The sequence below is a fragment of the Ctenopharyngodon idella genome, chromosome 9 (assembly GCF_019924925.1).
Source record: "Ctenopharyngodon idella isolate HZGC_01 chromosome 9, HZGC01, whole genome shotgun sequence".
Classification (NCBI taxonomy): Eukaryota; Metazoa; Chordata; class Actinopteri; order Cypriniformes; family Xenocyprididae; genus Ctenopharyngodon; species Ctenopharyngodon idella.
Genome location: NC_067228.1, coordinates 37,011,574 through 37,030,249, shown reverse-complemented (window position 1 = coordinate 37,030,249; position 18,676 = coordinate 37,011,574). Strand labels below are relative to the sequence as shown.

The window sequence follows — 18,676 nt, the reverse complement described above, 5'->3', positions numbered from 1 at the left end:
ATTAATTATTAAGCCTAAAAGACTCATTGAGGAATGTTGAATGTGGTTATGTGTATGCAAAAAAAGAAAAAAAAAAGAAGAAGAGGGGGAACAAATAATGTATGTGACACATTGTTAAAAGTTAAGAATGTTAAAATAAGAAGAAGAAAAAGAGACATGTTGAAAGAAGTTTTATTTCATTTACTAGTTGATTATTACATGGGAACAAAAAAAAGAAAACAGGGAGATGTACTGATGAGTGCCACTAGGGGGCAGTAATTATTTAGTAATGCAAGTGCAACTGTTCAAGTGAATAAAGCTATGCACATGGCATGTGGAAACTATGCATGAGTGTCAGTGGCCCGTGCACAAGATAAATCAAACAGTGTATTGGTCAATCTCAGGCAACTTTATTTAATCTTTTACAAGGTTTCTAAGCAGAAGATGGATGCATGTTTTCTCAGTCCTGTTACCAAAACTCATGTGTCATTTAAAAAAACAAGTTTAAAAGATTGTCAATTAATTCCTTTGTATTCACCTCAAGAAAGTAATTATTATAAAGAAATGGTTGGTTATATGTTCAAATAATTGATAACTGTGACTATCAAATCACTTTATATTAAGGCAAGGTGTATTTTAATAAAAAAAACGCAAAGCCATTGTTTCATTTAAAAGAAGATGGAAGCCTCAAGTTTATTATTTTTTAAATAATTTAATTTATTTAACAATTGTATAAATGATGTGCCAAAACTGATAAAAACAGTTGTTTAACTTGATTTTTTTAGTAAAAGAAATGAACGCTTGTTAACAGGAATGAGTGTGTGTGTGTGTGTGTGTGTGTGTGTGTGTGTGTGTGTGTGTGTGTGTGTGTGTGAGAGAGAGAGGGAGAGAGTGTACATGGCCATGTGTGTGTGTGTGTGTGTGAGTGAGATTTCTGTGTTGAAGGGATGTGTTGTGTTAGTAGTACTTCACAGTGAAGGAGGTGGAAAGAGAAAGAAGGAGAGAGAGGAGAAGAGAGAGGGATGACACTAAGCAAATTCTAGTGACTTACCTAAAGTTAATATTTTTTAAATAAATAACATCTAAGAAATAATTTAGGTAGGACAGTACGTTGAGATTGACCTTCTCAGTCATAGCTACAATTTCATCAAATATAATTAAAATGAGACGACCTGTAATCGTTGCAGGGAAACTTATGGCCATGAGCGCATCACACTGCAAATGAACAGATACACTTGGTGCATAGATCTTAAACCATTCGGCTATTATTGTTAATTTTGGGATGAGAACGCAAAATTGATAAAGATTCCTTTATATTGAACGTAATGGTCTAAGTGGCCTAAGCTCCTGTTAATTTACAAAGGGTTCAACTGGTTGTACTAAACAACGATGATTTATCGCTGAATTGAACTCAATTCATAACTGATGAACTTTACACAGTTATCAAACGGGTTTGAATCAACACTAAACGGACTTCATCTGAACAAAGACAGTATTTTCTTGTTAGAGCTCTGTTGAAGCACTGAACTCTGTTTCCATCAATTAATCATTATTTTCCTGTTCCTTTGAAATCTGTATAAATAAAGGTGACTTGATTTGACTTGATCAGAAACGTGCAGTAGAGATTAAAGAGTGATTTATGTAACGATTGTGTTTTCGGAAGCAGCTAGTTTGTACTTTACAGTAAAATGTATATGTGTACTTATAAAAGTGTTACATTTATAATTATTCCCCGCCTCCAGTTCACTAACGCCACACTCTTCATGAAGATCAAACGTCACGTGGAGCGCGTTGCATTGTGGGAAACAGTATCCCATGCAGTGCCCTCAGATGCCCACATTAGATTTCAGCAAGTATAGTAGGTCATTGTGAGCATTCAGAAAATGTGTATACTACGCACAGTGTACATACTAGATACTGCAGAAATAGTAAGAGTAGCATGATAGTATGCCATTTCGAACACAGCCCTTCTTTAGAGAATGTATAACTGGATATTAGACTTACTATTTGAACATACATTCCAGGGAAACACTGTAGAATACTGTTTCTTACTTTCTGCATAACTAATAAGGAATTACTGAAGAACTAATAGGTAATTCTTCATTAACACTTAAGTCACTACTGTTAACTACTAAGGAAGATGTGTTAACTAATCAGTATGTAATAGAATTTTATGATTATGTTAAGTAACAGTTAGCTAATCAATAACTAATGAATTCTGTCATTCAGTCTCCTGAAGAACTACTATTAATTATCTACTAATTAATGTTCAAGAAAAATAACTATGATGTAACTACTAATGAACAGAAAATGATTCATTTTCAAAATTACTTGAGTAAAATTACAACTATGTAGTGATTTTTACTCCATTCACCGGTGTCGTGGTGATATTTGATCATGTGTCACTTAAGGTGTGGTTATGAGTGTATCAGATGACCCCTCCCCCCCTTTTGTAATACGGGGCACCAGTTAAGAATATTATCTTAACAATTTAAGAACACTTCAAAAGAGCTGTTCAATAAGTCAGAATTAATATAAACTGGTCAACTGATTTATCTGAAGGATTTGTGAGAGTCTGGTCAACTAGTAGAGTCTTTGATCATCAACACAAGGAAGACACAGTTATAATAAAATCAATGAAATTTATTAACAATAGACATGCAAGAGTAAATACCACAACGATTAATAATGAAATAATGAATGTGCACTTCTAAAAGATAGTAAAATAATAATCAAAGGAGAATACTGAATTAAATCAAACAAACAAATAAATGAAGTGAACACAGAATGGATAAATGCAATGCTGTTGAACTGAATGTAGAATGGAAGAGAATCGTATGGGAATGCTTCTTATGGAAGCCACCTAATGGCTCTGGTAAAACGGTGATAAATAATTGCTTATTTATCATTCAACAAATAATATCCCTATTATTTGTAACAAGCTGACCTCAAGTAACTGTTATCTAAACAGGTTAGAAAAACACATGCTGCATGTATAAACTAATGCCAAGGTCTCTAGAAAGAAGTTTGGTAAGTTTATATTTACGTTCCACACAGTCGGGTGATCAATCCGGTAGCAGAGACGTCTTCCACTGATGAGGCAGGCTGCGTGCAGTGGGAGGGCGCGGAGTTGCGATCCAGTAGTCGTGCCACGCTGGGCTGGAGGATGCTGAACTTCGGTTGCGCAAAGAGGGTCCTTTAGGATGGACGGGGCAGCTGGGTCAGATGAATCTTCACAGGTTCCTTTGCAGGCTGGCTGAGGAGCTGTGTGGTACAGGCAATGTCTGCCGATGCAGAGGTCCTTTACGGACTGGACGCTGCTGTAGGAGCCGTAAGGGTCAGATGAAGTCCCACAATGCTGGGGCCCTTTTTGCAGCTAGAGTGCAGCTGGAAGCAATGTAAAAGGTTTTGCTCGCGAAAGCTTCACCTTAACCGTCTTGTAGTCTCTTTCCTCGTCAGGTCAGAAACTCAGGACGTGGGGTGTCTGTTAATGTCTCCTTCCCCGTCGAATGAAATGAGTGAAAATGAAATGAGCCTATTTTCAAAAAAAAGTGGAGTGTTAATGATATATTTGAAAAGGTTAAACCAAATATTGGAAAGGCATTATATACCGATGATGGAGCAGTATGGAAAAGAGGGAGGAATTTAAGAAATGTAGTTAAAGGAATACAATAAGTGAAGTCGAAGAATGGTCAAAAAAAGATAGGGGATTAAAATTTTCAGTAGCAAAGACTCAATATATGATTTTTACAAAGAAAAAAATGGAACAAATGTGTCACGGTCACTATCTGTCTCACCGTCCCTGAACTCCATTTCCCAGCATTCCTCCTGATCCACACCTGCACCCAGTCAGCTCATCATCTCCTCGTTACACGATTCCCTGCACCTGCACTCACTTTAAATGCTCACTTCTCCTGCACTCCCGTGTCTGGTCTTGTCAACGTCTACCTTTCCATGTTGTTTTGCCTGACCCACTTACCTGCGGAATACTTACCTGTTGTTCCTGCAATACGTCCTAGTTCTCCACTGCTGCTGTTCTCCACCGTCTCCACGCTCCTCAGCTCCCTCTGGATCCCCTGGAACACACACAGACACCATCAGACTCAGATAAGCCACACAAGACTTTCCCACTCCCCGCCTGCTTACCTGGACTGTCCTCTCTCCTGTGTTGTCTCCATCGTTGTTTAATAAACCTGCTGTTATTTGTACCTCAGATTCCCTTGTCTATGTGCTGACAGAATGATTCTGAAACTATATGATCAGCCACTAGAAAGAGTGACAGAAAAGATAAAGGTATAATAAATTGCATGTCTTCAATAGGCAAGTATGAATGGGGAGCCAGCAAGAGTTCACTGTTACAGGTATATCAAGCTTTAATACGTTGTATTATAGTCTATATGCTATAGAAATTGCCTGAACCCAAAGTTGAAGTGAGATTATTAGAGACCTGAGAAAAAGCAGAAGAAGGGTACAGTAGTAGTAATGAAATCAATGTTTTTATGACAGGAAGAGTTTACTCTTTTATGCAAATGTTTACAGATGGATCTAAAGACAAAAGTCTAAGAATAACTGATAAATTGTCTGTAATACTGTAATAGCAGGGCTACAATGGATTGAACAGACTAAGTCAATTAGGACTGTAATTTGTTCAGATTCGTCGTCAGCTTTTAAGAGTATAATGTCTTCAAGAACTGACAGAGAAGATTTACTGATGGAAATCTATACATTATACTACTATGTTGATCATCATATTTGTTACATTTAAAAAAATACACCAAATATGATGATCAACATGGTAGTCTTTTTAATAAAAAAAGGAAAGGACAGACCGGTAAATGTTGTGGTCCTCTTGGGAAAGGGTTTGAGAGATTCTCAGACATATAGGGCTGTTTTAACCTTTTTTAAGAACACAGGACGAGAGCACAGGATATAATGTATGGGGATCGTGGTGCTTCTGCCCATCCTGGAGGATGAGGAGTCAGAGAGGAAGCTGAACACACAGCTCCAGCAGAGGGAGGGTGGAGCAATACATCCTCATACACAAAAACAACACGCATCACCCATGTGAGATATACAGCCGGTGGCGGTAATGCTCCTGATGAGTGAGCGGCCATTAAGAAGATGAAGAAGAAGAAGAAGAAGAAGAAGAAGAAGAAGAAGAAGAAGAAGATTGCTTAGTCACAGTTCTGTGTCCCTGGGGAAGGTAAGGAGGGTTCTCGCTGTTCTCTGTGATATCTATTGGATTTCTTTAATCATATTGACCATACATGCTAGTTAAAGAAATATATTGTTGTTAAGATGTTTATGTATATGTGTGATTATTTTTGATGGATGGTTTTGTAAATCCCATGTGACAGAGCATATATTTTCTGTATATTATATTGTGTTTGAGGTTTATTTGGGTATTTTGGTGTTGTATTATTTGTATTTTGGATACATCTGACATTTATCTTTATTTGTCATATGTCCTAGTTTATTTTTAGTGAGTTTGTGTACCATGTGATTAGTATTAATTTAACTGCAGCCACAACTATATAATTTGCAGTGTATTTTTATTTTGATGTTGATCAGTTTCTAACACAGTTGGGTTTGTGTGGAAAGCTGTGGCAGTTCTGTGATGAATGTGGAGATGCTGCTGATGAGGATAAAGAGCCTCATAAAAAGAAAGATGATCTGCTTTGACTGAACCACACCCTCACAGAGACATTAGTGGGAGCACACACACACACACACACACACACACACATATATATATATATATATATATATATATATATATATATATTAGTAAAGCCTATTGTACTATCCTGACAACTAATCAATAGGACTGATCAGGAAATGAGGAACAGGAGCTGTGTATTCAGAGACTGAAAAAGCCTTAAATGGAGCACAAAGATGATGGTTCCACCTTGGAGATAATCACCATATTTATAATGACATTTACAAATGTGATATTAAGCATATAACCTAATAAAATATCTGTATTGTTACTACTGTAAATACTTCTAGGCTATATTAAATTATTATGGGATCTCATTCAGTGCTTTCAGAATCTTTACTTTTTTTCTGTATTTTTAAAATGAATATATTTTAATTACAGTATATTTACTGAACAAAAATGAATTCTTTTATTTATCAAAATAAACTGAAAATACTACAAAATTTGCTACAGTGATTGTTTTGAACAAGCATTAACTTATTAAAAACATATTATTTTAGCTGCAGTATTTGTATCAGTACTGTGTGTCTTTTGCCCCGTGTGTCTGTGGGGTAAAAGCCCTTCGCCACCTCATACAGTTATAAGATTTTAAACGAAATAAACAACTTTTAAGATTTATTTTCACTCAAAATCTGTTGCTCCATCAATGTTCAGTAAAAACATTTATATATTTTTCTGTAATCATACACTATGGCAGTAGTGAAAAGCACATTTTTCTTAAAGGTGTGCCTTTATCCAGAGATATTTAAGACAAAAAGTTCAGATCCACCGTATTTCACCAAGGTCCACCGACTTGGAGATTTCTGGCCTCGCCACTGCTCATGTGTGTAATTTATTTGATTAAATAGTCTATGAGCTACTTTACAGGGATTTTGAATGTATCGATATACAGTATTTATAATATTTAAACATAGGACATACACTATGTAACTTTTTTGTTCAAAATTTACAAAATGTTTATAATGAGCGAGTACATCATGAATCCATCTTCCAAACTGTGTTTTTGTGTTATCCTGAATCACTACAGTGGACCTCTATAGCCCAGGATACACTGAAGGATTTTAGCAATCCTATAAGATCATCACTTTATCACACTGTGTGACATGGATCTACTAAACTTGGGTACAACAAGCATGTAGACTGTATGATGATGACACCTGTTGACTCGTAGGCTATGATGCAAGTTTCTATAGAAGAATAAAACGTCATCAGCATGCGCTAGTGGTTAACAAAATACCATGTTGAATCACACCTCGGCAGTTGTAGTTTTTATGTGTGCTGAAAATAAAAAGGAAGCGGCGAAAGAAGAAGGGAAAAGAGCTTGAGGTGAGCAGTTTTAAGTTTTAGCGCCATGTCGCGTTGATTTCATGTCGTATTTTCATTGGCTGGTCAGTAGACGTAGGTCGTAGCAGCAAACACACTATGAGATGATCATGCTGAATTTCTGACACTGTCAGAAAATGATCGTAGGCTATCTTTGTTCACAAGACCGGGAAAACGGCTGTCTTTGAACCTCTCTCACTGTACGACATAGGACCACCGATTAAGAGCCACGATCACAGAAATCACCACGATTGTTTCACGATGGCAATCTTTCATCTGAGACAGCCAAAAATCGTGCAGTGTATCCCGGGCTTAATAAGTGTTTATATTGGGACTATTTTAGACTGAGCAGGACGCGACCACTGCGGAGTAACGGAGTACCTGTGTGACTCGTCATAGACATAAACATAAAAGAAGTAGCTCTGGCTACAATGTTCTTCCGCAAGACACATACAGCTTTGTTTATTAACCGTTAGAGAGCCGAAAGTTTCATAGTGTGTGTTTTAATGGCATCCACACATAAATAAGATATGAATATGCACAATGAGCAATACTTTAAAACATAGCCTTTTAATTGGGGGTGAGGGGGGAGAGTCCACATCAGGTGGAAGTTGGCGCCCACGTGCATACGTAAGCAATTCTAAGAACATGGATCAATATGTCCTGTTTCAAAAAAACAAAATAGTGACTCTCAGAGAGGAGGACATGAGTGCTGAGAAATCAGGTATTAGCTGTATAATTTCATCGCATGTTGCATGTAACTTGCATGTAATGTGCTAAAACGTATCTAGGTCAGGCCTTGAAGGAAATGTAAAAGATAATGATAGGAAACTGTCTTATTTGGACTTTTAGAGAGATGCACACAATCTTTTTTCTTATATTCTAATTATTCAGTTTATCTGCTAGCTTCCTTTACAAACCTGTATTGCACGTGCTGTAAGCCATAGAGACCTTTTTTAAGTTTCTTGATTCTTTGTTTAATATGAAACTTCAGCCGGATCCTTGTATGGCATGATTGTAGCATGTCTGAAACTTTAAAAATAAGACCTATTCCAATGCCACAGGAAAATAATTTTTGCTAATAGTTTGTCAAAAATAAAAACGATGTGTTATCTGGTTTAGTCGTATTTAAAAAATCACCGCTTTTTCTTAAAAACATTGTGTCAAACGTATTTGGTAGCGTGATATTCTTGTTTCATCATGTATTAACTTCATATTTATTAACTTTGTATTCATACTTTAAAGCAAGATTATCTTAAAAAAAAATGTAATACAGTATTTGATTTTTGGTAAAACTATCTTACATATCTTACATAGTAATGTGTTTTCACCCATTGTCATGAGCCTTTGGCTATGCTTAATGGTTTCATTGTGCGAGGAACTGTTTTGGAGCAAGGTAATATCTAATTGTTAAAAACATTGCAGCAAACAAATTTGTCAACATTATTGTTTTGTTTTATATTTACTAGGAATTGAAACTTTATAGAAATAAGAAAAGTAAAATCATATAGATCTATGAGTCATGCATCAACTAAAATAAATGCAAGTGTAAATGTATGGTTTTTAAAACACAAAGAAACATATTTAACAGATATACTAGGCTTTAACAGGAAGGACATTTTCTACCACAGAGTCTGATGTGGACATGCCTGGTAGGGATTTGCCTAATCTTTGGTTTTTAAGGGAAATTAAACAATCTCAGGAGACCGACTGAACCCTGTGGAGTCGCATCTTCTGAAAGACCCTGGCATGTGTGGATTCACTCAGTTGAAAACATGTTGTTTGTAGGGTCACTTTAAATCGTTGGGGGTCAAAGGGCATCCTTCCTGTTAGAGTCATCAGTGTGACACACAGACATTTTTAAAATTGCACATATATTTTTGAGTAGATAACCGATGTTATATATTTTTGTATATTTTCAGTGAAGGGTATATGTTTCCACAGTGACAAATGCCAACTTGTGCCAGTCTATATCATAGATAGTACAGAAGGTCAGATGCAGAGTTCAGGCACAGCAAAATAGTATGACAACATATGACCACTTTTTTATTTGAAGTTTAAAGTAATATCATGCTTTGAAATAAGATGAGTAAAATTAAATATTCACTCAAGATACATTTTTTCATGGGAGCAACACAGAGGAACATCTGATCTCTCTCTCTGAAAATGTGTGATTTTCTCAAAGATACGACTTAAACTAAACAAGAGCAATGTTGAGCCCTCGTTCTGAGTTTCATATGAGTTGTGAGGCTTCAAACACACAAACACCTTCACTTTTGGATTTTTTTAAAATCAAATTAAATATCTGCAGTTTATTTTAAAACATACAGATTTCTTAAAACATTGTGTGTCTCATGGGCAAAAATGTTGCTTGAATCTTTTTTGTATTATTGAGATCTGAGATGACTAAGTACAAGTTTTTGCTTTAAACTTTGAAACATGGAATACTTACATACATACATATAAATAATACTTTAGGTTAAATTCAGGCAAAATCATTTCCACCGTAGGGCATCAGATATTATCCCGATACAGTAGACTTCTAGGAAGAATATTTGAATTTAATTAAAACTTTAAAGAATGGATTTAAACAACCTTGTAATTTTAAAAGATCATATTTAAGATTGTGCTTTGAAATAAATTGAATACAGAAGCATTCACTCTGGAAAGGAGTTAGCGGTCTGAACATATGCTGTGACAGAAGCTCATCTGTCTGACTCTCCCATCTCTCATTCACACTAGAGTTTATTCCTAGGAGGATCTGGGAGTGTTTTGTTTATAATACAGCTTAAACTATTTACTTTTTATTTTTTATCATCAAGAACTACTTCTTCAGCTCTCTGAAAATGTAAGGTGTTTTCATATTTATAATTATTTATTTATTTAGCTAAAACTAAACTATGTTTAATTTGTTTAAACATTTTTTAGCATCATGTTTGATGTTACACCTTTATTTAGATTCATTTCATTTAAAATAGAGATAAGTTCCTTTTACAGAACCAGCCTGAGACGTCACAGGCTCTCTTTCCGAAAATGCTTGGTGATTTTTCTAAGGAATTATTGAATTATTGACCCCAACATTTTACACATACCCTGATAAATAAAAATTATACTTTAGGTTTTAAGTCAGATAATCAGTCTTCTAGGAAGATTTGACTCAAGACTTTTTAAAAGATGTAATTTAAACTTTTAATTTTATGCTTTGAAATAAAAGTTAGCACAGACAAAACAATGTTTCACCACCCCCTCTGTCTCAGGTTTCACAGCACGGTTGCATGAAGTTTTAGACTTCAACTTTATTGCATTCTGCTATTCATGTTAAGGACATCAAAAAAAGTAAGGAGTGCTTTCCCAGCTCTCTGAAAAATATGTGTTGTTTTATAAATAAATGTTTAATACTGCTTTAGAAGCACGCTTAATTTTATACAATTTATTTATAAACTTTTAAAAGAAGTGAATGTTTTTCAATTAACATTTTGAAATATACTAAATATACTAAACACCATTTATAGTAATCAACTGTTTGAATTACTGTGATGTGGGAGTTTAGGGATACGTGATAAAAAAATAGTCCTGTCTATGGAAGGCCTCAACAAAACATGGACATGTCCACAAAAACCTTGTATGCTTTGACAAAGTTAAAATGAATATTCAACTACTTGATGAACCTCATTTTGTGTGTTTTATATTTCATAAGCATTTTTCATTTAGCTAAAACTATAATTAAATGGTCTCAGTAAATTTAGTAACTATTTATAATTCAGTGTGTCATAATTTTATCACTAACTTCCTGAAAAGAACAGAATGATTGAAATGTATACATCTGCACGTGTGCGTAATCTATTTCATAAAATATACCATGTTTATTCTTTTGTTATTTTGATCCGCCTGTTTCTAGACTCTTGTTGCTTCTCGTTTGCACAGAGAGATGAGAGCGTCATAAAATGACCATGAGCCAGCCGGAATGCTGATGCCGTCACATCGCACATGTGACCCTCAACCCTTTAAAATCATCCGATTGCAATTTGATCACCCAGAAGACGTCCAGAGGTTCACAGGGCAACATAGGTATTCAAAATATGCTGACAAAAGGTTATATCGGTCCCCGGAGGATCACCAACAATGTCAAAGGTCATTGGGGTGATACTACGGTCAACCATGGGGGGATGGGAGAACTTTGTGGGTGGCCCGTGGGGGAGGGGGACGTTGTGGGTGGTCTCGCAGAGGTCACGGGGTCAGAGATGTCAAAGGTCATCATCAATCATCTTGACACAAGGTGCAGGATATGACTACTTACATACACCAAAATTTGGAATGATATTCCACATCACATAAGAAAAATACCATCCATCACGTGTTTCAAAAAGGCATACAAACTGTTTCTTCTAAACAGTTACACTTGTACTCACTGATCGTTTATTTATTGTCCTAGTTCTGTTTGCACCGTTTGTATTGTTGTTTTTAGTCGTTTGTATTTGTTTAGCTTGTGCTAATGTTTTGTATAAGTGTTTTTTGACCTTGTGTTGTAAATTGTGTTTTATGTTTTATGTTCTGCAGAACAGGAACCTGCTGGAAACCAGTTTTTAAACTGAGTCAGGCCCGTTTAAATTGTACCTTAATGTTACTTTTTAACCTTTCCTGTATAATAAATGGAATGAAATGAAATGAAATTTAAAGAACCACTGTTGGTGCTGTTTAGCACCATTTTTGTTGAAGAAAACAAATGCGATATGGCACCTCTTATGGGTTCTACATAGCACCATTTGAGAAGGTGCTGTACAGCACCTTTAAAGGTATGGTGCTACATAGCACCCAAAGTGGTTCCCCTATGATTACGAGTCAAGAACCACTTTTAGTGCTATATAACACTTTTTTTAGAGTGTAAGTGGAAAACGCTGAACGTGTAAGCGCGTTGCCTTCATGCCTGACCTGCTGTCTAAAGCTTTATTAGTCGTTTAATAACTGTCACGAATGCCAGCGAAGTTCCCTCGATCGGCCACCGGAGGTCTCACTCTCCCAAGTACTAACTGGACTACAAATCCCAAGCGCCCACATACCTGGCCTGATTACGGCGCACCTGTTTCACGTCAGCAAGCTATTTAAGCCACACACACACACAAACTCCTCGCGAAGTATTGTTTGCCCTGCAACAATTTCTGAGCATTTTTTCCCTGTTTTTTATCTGCCTGTATATTGACCTTGTTTGGATTACTGACCTTGGATTGTTTGCCGCCTGCCTGTTACCCTTTGTTTGCCTGGACTGCGTCTTTGATTGTTTGCTGCTTGCCCCGATCTCTTGCCCGGTTATGACCACGATTATAGGACTGTCTCTGACACTGTTGTTTACCCTGCTGATTCGACCCACGCCTGCCTGTACTGTGAGTTTGCTAATAAACCGCTTATGGATCCCAATCAACCTGAGTCTGCGTCACAGAATACTTCGCCACAAACCGATCCAGCGATCCTCATGCACTTCTCTAATGAGTTATCAGCCCAAGGGAATTTACTGGTGGCTCACCAGCAACAATTGGCCCGACTCACCACCGTAACTGCTGGTGAAGTCTCTACAAAGTCTGCACCAACCCACATCTGATCCAGGCCCAGTCAGCAACGTTCTCCAGCTCAACGCCAGCAATGGTGTCTCCGACCCCAGTGAGTACCCATCCACGCCTCGCTTTCCCCGAAAAATTCGATGGCACACCAACGCGTTGCAAGGGATTCATGTTTATCACTCAGCAGCCCACGCTATACCCCACAGATGAAAGCAAAATCTCTCTACTGTGCTCCTTACTCACCGGGAAAGCGCTGGACTGGGCTACGGCGGTGTGGGCCAACCAAGGTTTGAACATCACATTTAATGAGTTCATGCAGCGTTTGAAAGAAGTGTTCGAACACCCAGAAGGAGGAAAGAGCGCTGGGGAACAGCTGTTAGCGCTGTGGCAAGGGAGAAACACAGCCGCTGAATTCGCCCTAACTTTTCGCACGCTCGCTGCGCAGACCGTATGGGTGGAAGATACACTAAAGCTGCTGTTTCAACAAGGATTGAATATGGATTTGCAGTCCGAACTTGCTTGTCGCGGCGAGGGGATGACGATGGACCAGTTCATTGAGTTAGCCATCCGTTTGGACAATCTGATATGTTCACGTAGATCTACCCGCGTCACCAATCCTCTCAGCCAAACGAATTTACCCCCCGAAGTCGCCGAACCCATGCAAATCGGACGCACACACCTCTCTGCTGAAGAGCGTGAACGCCGCATCAGGAACCGCCTTTGCTTATACTGCGGACAAGCGGGCCATTTGAGAGCTGAATGCCTGACGCGTCCTCCCCAAGCACCGGATCGCAGGTTGAGTTTACTGATTTCCTCCATTCAAACTACCCATTGTATTGACGTACCTGTCCAACTCACATTCCAAGATAACACACTGTCTACTAAAGCATTGTTGGACTCAGGGGCAGCAGGCAATTTCATCGGTGAAAATTTAGTCAAAGTGCATAAAATACCACTAATACCGTGCAACTCTCCTTTGGCAGTGGCAGCGCTAGACGGACGCCCCCTAGGGACCGGTCACGTGCAGCACACCACCTCTGAACTCACCCTGCAAGTTGGAGCACTACACACTGAGAAAATATGCCTGTTTGTCATCCACTCCCCACACAACCCAGTCATTCTTGGTTTACCCTGGCTACAGGATCATAATCCACTGATATCACGGCGGGAAAAACAGATCATTCGTTGGGACCCTATCTGCTCCTCCACATGCTTAAAGTCCATCCTCCCCACCCCGGTGAGAACAACCACAATAACAAACATTACCAATTCTGTCCCCAATGTACCCCCTGAATATTCTGATCTACTGGAAGCATTCAGCAAAACTAGAGCCTCTCAACTACCACCACATCGACCCAGCGACTGTGCCATCGACCTCCTGCCAGGTACCACACCACCTAGGGGCAGAATCTTTCCCCTGTCTCAGCCCGAAGCTGAAGCCGTGAAAACTTACATAGCGGAGGAGTTAGCCAAAGGTTTCATCCGCCCATCCACCTCACCGGCAGCGGCAGGGTTCTTCTTTGTGGAGAAGAAAGACAGAGGCCTTCGACCTTGTATCGATTACCATGGGTTAAATGAAATAACGATCAAGTTCAGATATCCACTACCCCTGGTTCCAGCAGCATTGGAACAGCTCAGAACTGCCAAAATTTTCACCAAGCTTGATCTACGATCTGCCTATAACCTCATTCGCATCCGGGCAGGGGATAAATGGAAGACCGCCTTCTCCACCAGCAGTGGCCACTACGAATATCTTGTTATGCCCTTCGGGCTGTCCAATAGTCCGTCCATGTTCCAGTCTTTTATAAATGACATATTCAGAGACATGCTTAATCAATGTGTAATTGTATACATTGACGACATCTTGATCTACTCTGACACCCAGGAGGAGCACGTCAAGCAGGTCAGAGCAGTCCTAAAACGTCTCATCGAGAACCAACTCTTTGCTAAAGCTGAAAAGTGCAAATTCCATCAAACCTCGACTACATTCCTTGGGTACATCATCAGCCCGGAGGGGGTGTCAATGGATGAAATCAAGGTACGGGCAGTGCTAAAGTGGCCTCAGCCTACTTCAATAAAAGAGCTACAAAGATTTTTGGGATTCGCTAACTTCTACAGAAGATTCATCAGGAACTTTAGCTCCATCGCAGCTCCACTCACCTCCATGGTAAAGAAAGGGAATGCCAAGCTTCACTGGTCCTCTGACGCCACTCAAGCCTTCAACGAATTAAAGAACCGCTTCACTTCTGCACCCATCCTCCATCATCCCGACCCAAACACCCCATTCATAGTGAGGATGACGAATCAGGCCCCCCTCCCATGATCATCGACGGCGAGGAAGCATATCAGGTGCGAGATTTGCTAGATTCCAGACGTCGGGGAAGCCGGATGCAATAACTGATAGATTGGGAGGGGTGCGGTCCGGAGGAGAGGTCCTGGGTCAATGCGGATGATATCCTCGACCCCAATCTCATCACAGAGTTCCACAGGACACACCCGGGAAGACCGGCCCCACATACCTGGCCTGATTATGGCGCACCTGTTTCACGTCAGCAAGCTATTTAAGCCACACACACACACTCATGCTCCTCGCGAAGTATTGTTTGCCCTGCAACAATTTCTGAGCGTTTTTTCCCTGTTTTCTATCTGCCTGTGTATTGACCTTGTTTGGATTACTGACCTTGGATTGTTTGCCGCTTGCCTGTTACCCTTTGTTTGCCTGGACTGCGTCTTTGATTGTTTGCTGCTTGCCCCGATCTCTTGCCCGGTTATGACCACGATCATAGGACTGTCTCTGACACTGTTGTTTACCCTGCTGATCCGACCCACGCCTGCCTGGACTGTGAGTTTGCCGTTTGCTAATAAACCGCTTATGGATCCCAATCAACCTGAGTCTGCGTCACAATATCAGTGTCTTAATGCATTAAGTGTTATAATGGTATTTTATTTTCTAGGAAAATGCTTAACGTGTAATTAATTGCGTTCCTACATATGCTTTATTTATAAGGTGTGTACTGAATTTGCTCTTCCAATATCACGGTGTTAGTGGTACATTAAGCATTTTTCACGGTAAAGGGATAGTTCACCCAAAAATGAAAATGTGATGTTTATCTGCTTACCCCCAGGGCATCCAAGATGTAGGTGACTTTGTTTCTTCAGTAGAACACAAATGATGATTTTTTAACTCCAACCGTTGCGGTCTGTCAGTCATATAATGCTTGTCAATGGGAACTCCATCTATAAGAGTCAAAAAAACATGCACAGGCAAATCCAAATTAAACCCTGCGGCCTGTGACGACACATTGATGTCCTAAGACACGAAACGATCGGTTTGTGCGAGAAACTGAACAGTATTTATATCATTTTTTACCTCTAAAACACCACTATGTCCAACTGCCTTGAGCATCCGGTGTGTGAGGTTTGTACGTGCTCTGGCGTAGTTTAAAGGATTAGTTCACTTTCAAATAAAATTTTCCTGATAATTTACTCACCCCCATGTCATCCAAGATGTTTATGTCTTTCTTTCTTCGGTCAAAAACAAATTAAGGTTTCTGATGAAAACATTCTAGGATTATTCTCCTTATAGTGGACTTCGCTGGACTCCACTGTTGAAGGTCAAAATTACAGTTTCAGTGCAGCTTCAAAGGGCTTTAAATGATACCAGACAAGGAATAAGGGTCTTATCTAGCGAAACGATCTGTCATATACAAATGTATATGCTTTATAAACAAAAATGATCACCAGTTCCATTTTATTCCTCGTCTGGTATCGTTTAAAGCCCTTTGAAGCTGCACTGAAACTGTAATTTTGACTGTTTGGAGACCATTGAAGTCCATTAAATTGGAGAATAATCCTGGAATGTTTTCATCGAAAACCTTAATTTCTTTTTGACTGAAGAAAGAAAGACATGAACATCTTGGATGACATGGGGGTGAGTAAATTATCAGGAAAATTTTATTTGAAAGTGGACTAATCCTTTAAACTACGCCAGAGCGCGTACACACCTCACGCACCGGATGCCGTGCTCACGCTCAAGGCAGTTGGACATAGTGGTGTATTACAGGTAAAAAAATGATATAGATGTTGTTCGGTTTCTCGCACAAACCGATCGTTTCGTGTCTTAGGACATCAATGTGTCGTCACGAGCAGCAGGGTTTAATTTGGATTTGCCTGTGCATGTTTTTTTGACTCTTATAGATGGAGTTACCATTGACACGCATTATACGACTGACAGACCGCAACGGTTGGAGTTAAAAATCTTCATTTGTGTTCTACTGAAGAAACAAAGTCACCTACATCTTGGATGCCCTGGGGGTAAGCAGATAAACATCACATTTTCATTTTTGGGTGAACTATCCCTTTAAGCACTTAGAATGTCCCGCTTCGCTGGGCGCGTTTGCCGCCAGTAGGCTGTAGCATTCTCTTGGACATGCGGCAGTATCGGACCCCTCGTCAGTGAGAATGAAATCAAGTCAAGTACTGTTGTGTTTTAGAGACATGGCTCTTGAAAGTGTGAGAGAAACAATAATTTTACAAAAGAAAACTTGTAAATTGACATTTCTTCGACTTTAATTTTTGTTTATAAAGATGCAAAACGTAATAAACAAAAATCTGTAAAGAAATGAATATTTATTTTGTGCACATGAAATTTGTGTATTCGGTTAAAATTTAAATTTTGGTATTCAACATGGCATTTAAAAATACAACAACTGTTTGTTTTTTGTTTTTCTCTACGTGGTTAAAAAAGGAAAAAGCAATGTATGGAAAAGTAGCCTACATGAACCTTTCAGGTGTGCATTACTCGTAAATAAATCTCACAAGAACAATACTGTCATCATACCAATTTCAAAAAATAAAGATTTGTTTTTAAAGACAATATTCTTGTTATTCCAAATAGGTAACAGATTTGTGTGGACACGCAATCATTGTGATAAAACTCTGACAGCAATTCAAGGACACAACATTGCTAAAGTTTCTGCTCGCGGAAACCCTAAGCAAGGCAGTTAGAGAAAGGAAATAATAAATAACGTTACCAAAAGAACCCGACTGTGTAAAAACATAAAAATTATTAGTCTTACTCTTGACATAAACAGTTCACATTTAAAGTTATTACAGCATTTTCCTGAGAAATCCGCGAAGGTAAGACGGACCTACAGATACACTGTTTTGCAGGAAGGTGGACGTTAACTGACGTCATTGTGAAAAAGCCTATAGATGACTACCCACACATTACTGTGGGTGTTCATTTCATACTCTCTGTTAGCTTATTTAATGTATAAATTAAGATATATGTCCAAAAAAACTGTAAAGAAATGCTACATACTTTGTATTGGTGTTATTATGGTGTAATAATCTGTTTGGTTGTAAAATGTCGGCTATTGACTGTATGAATTGAGATCAAATGAAATCGATACCTGTGGAATTGTTCACAGACAGCATACGCAGTTCAACTAATAAAGATCTTCATCGCTGGCGAACGATAGGATGCATTTGCAGATTTGTTTTAACTGACTGTAGGTCCACTTCGTCCAACACTGAGAAACCGCTTCAGACGATTCAGTGTGGGCAGGAACTGAACAAATCATTCTCAAACCAATTTAGACAGTTTAGCTAACTTGTTGATCAAGTTTTCGAACAGAATCGACTCAAAAGAGTGATTCATTTGTGAATGGGGCATCGTTCATGAAAAAAGAGACAGCGCGCTTGGAATAAACTATGCATTTCTTAACATGTACAGTATTGCATTAAAATAAAGTAACGAGAGGATACGTCACCCAACGTAGTGAAGTAAAAGTACAGCTTTTTCATTAGAAATGTACTCAAGTTAAAGTAAAATTAGGCTACCCACATTTAAATCTACTCTTAAAAATACACATTTTCCAAAAAAAAAAAAAAATACTCAAGTATATGTACTTCATTGCCCACCTCTGCTGAGGAGAATGTGAATTTGTATTATTTTTATTTAATCTTAGTGTATGGTTGTCATTTGGTTATTTCATTTTCTGCTTTAAATGCCAAAGCGGTAAGTCCTAGAAACACCAAATTTGGCAAAAATGTACTTATTTTAAAATCCTCATGTTCAAAAGGTGCATTTTGACATAAA

General features: G+C 38.4%; 1 protein-coding gene across 3 annotated transcripts in view; it reads left to right on the top strand.

Moving 5' to 3' along the window:
- Positions 1 to 18,676, top strand: part of LOC127519199 (uncharacterized) — a 234,775-nt gene that overhangs the window by 213,771 nt on the left and 2,328 nt on the right. Inside the window, exon 1 of one of the 3 annotated variants that reach the window (XM_051906743.1) lies at positions 4,977 to 5,182. The exons of 1 other annotated variant lie outside the window; for it this stretch is intronic. The gene's annotated coding sequence lies outside the window, so the exon portion shown is untranslated. Of the gene's footprint in view, positions 1 to 4,976; positions 5,183 to 10,953; positions 11,090 to 18,676 lie in introns of those variants that run through there. One more of the 3 variants, XM_051906745.1, reaches the window with a different exon arrangement.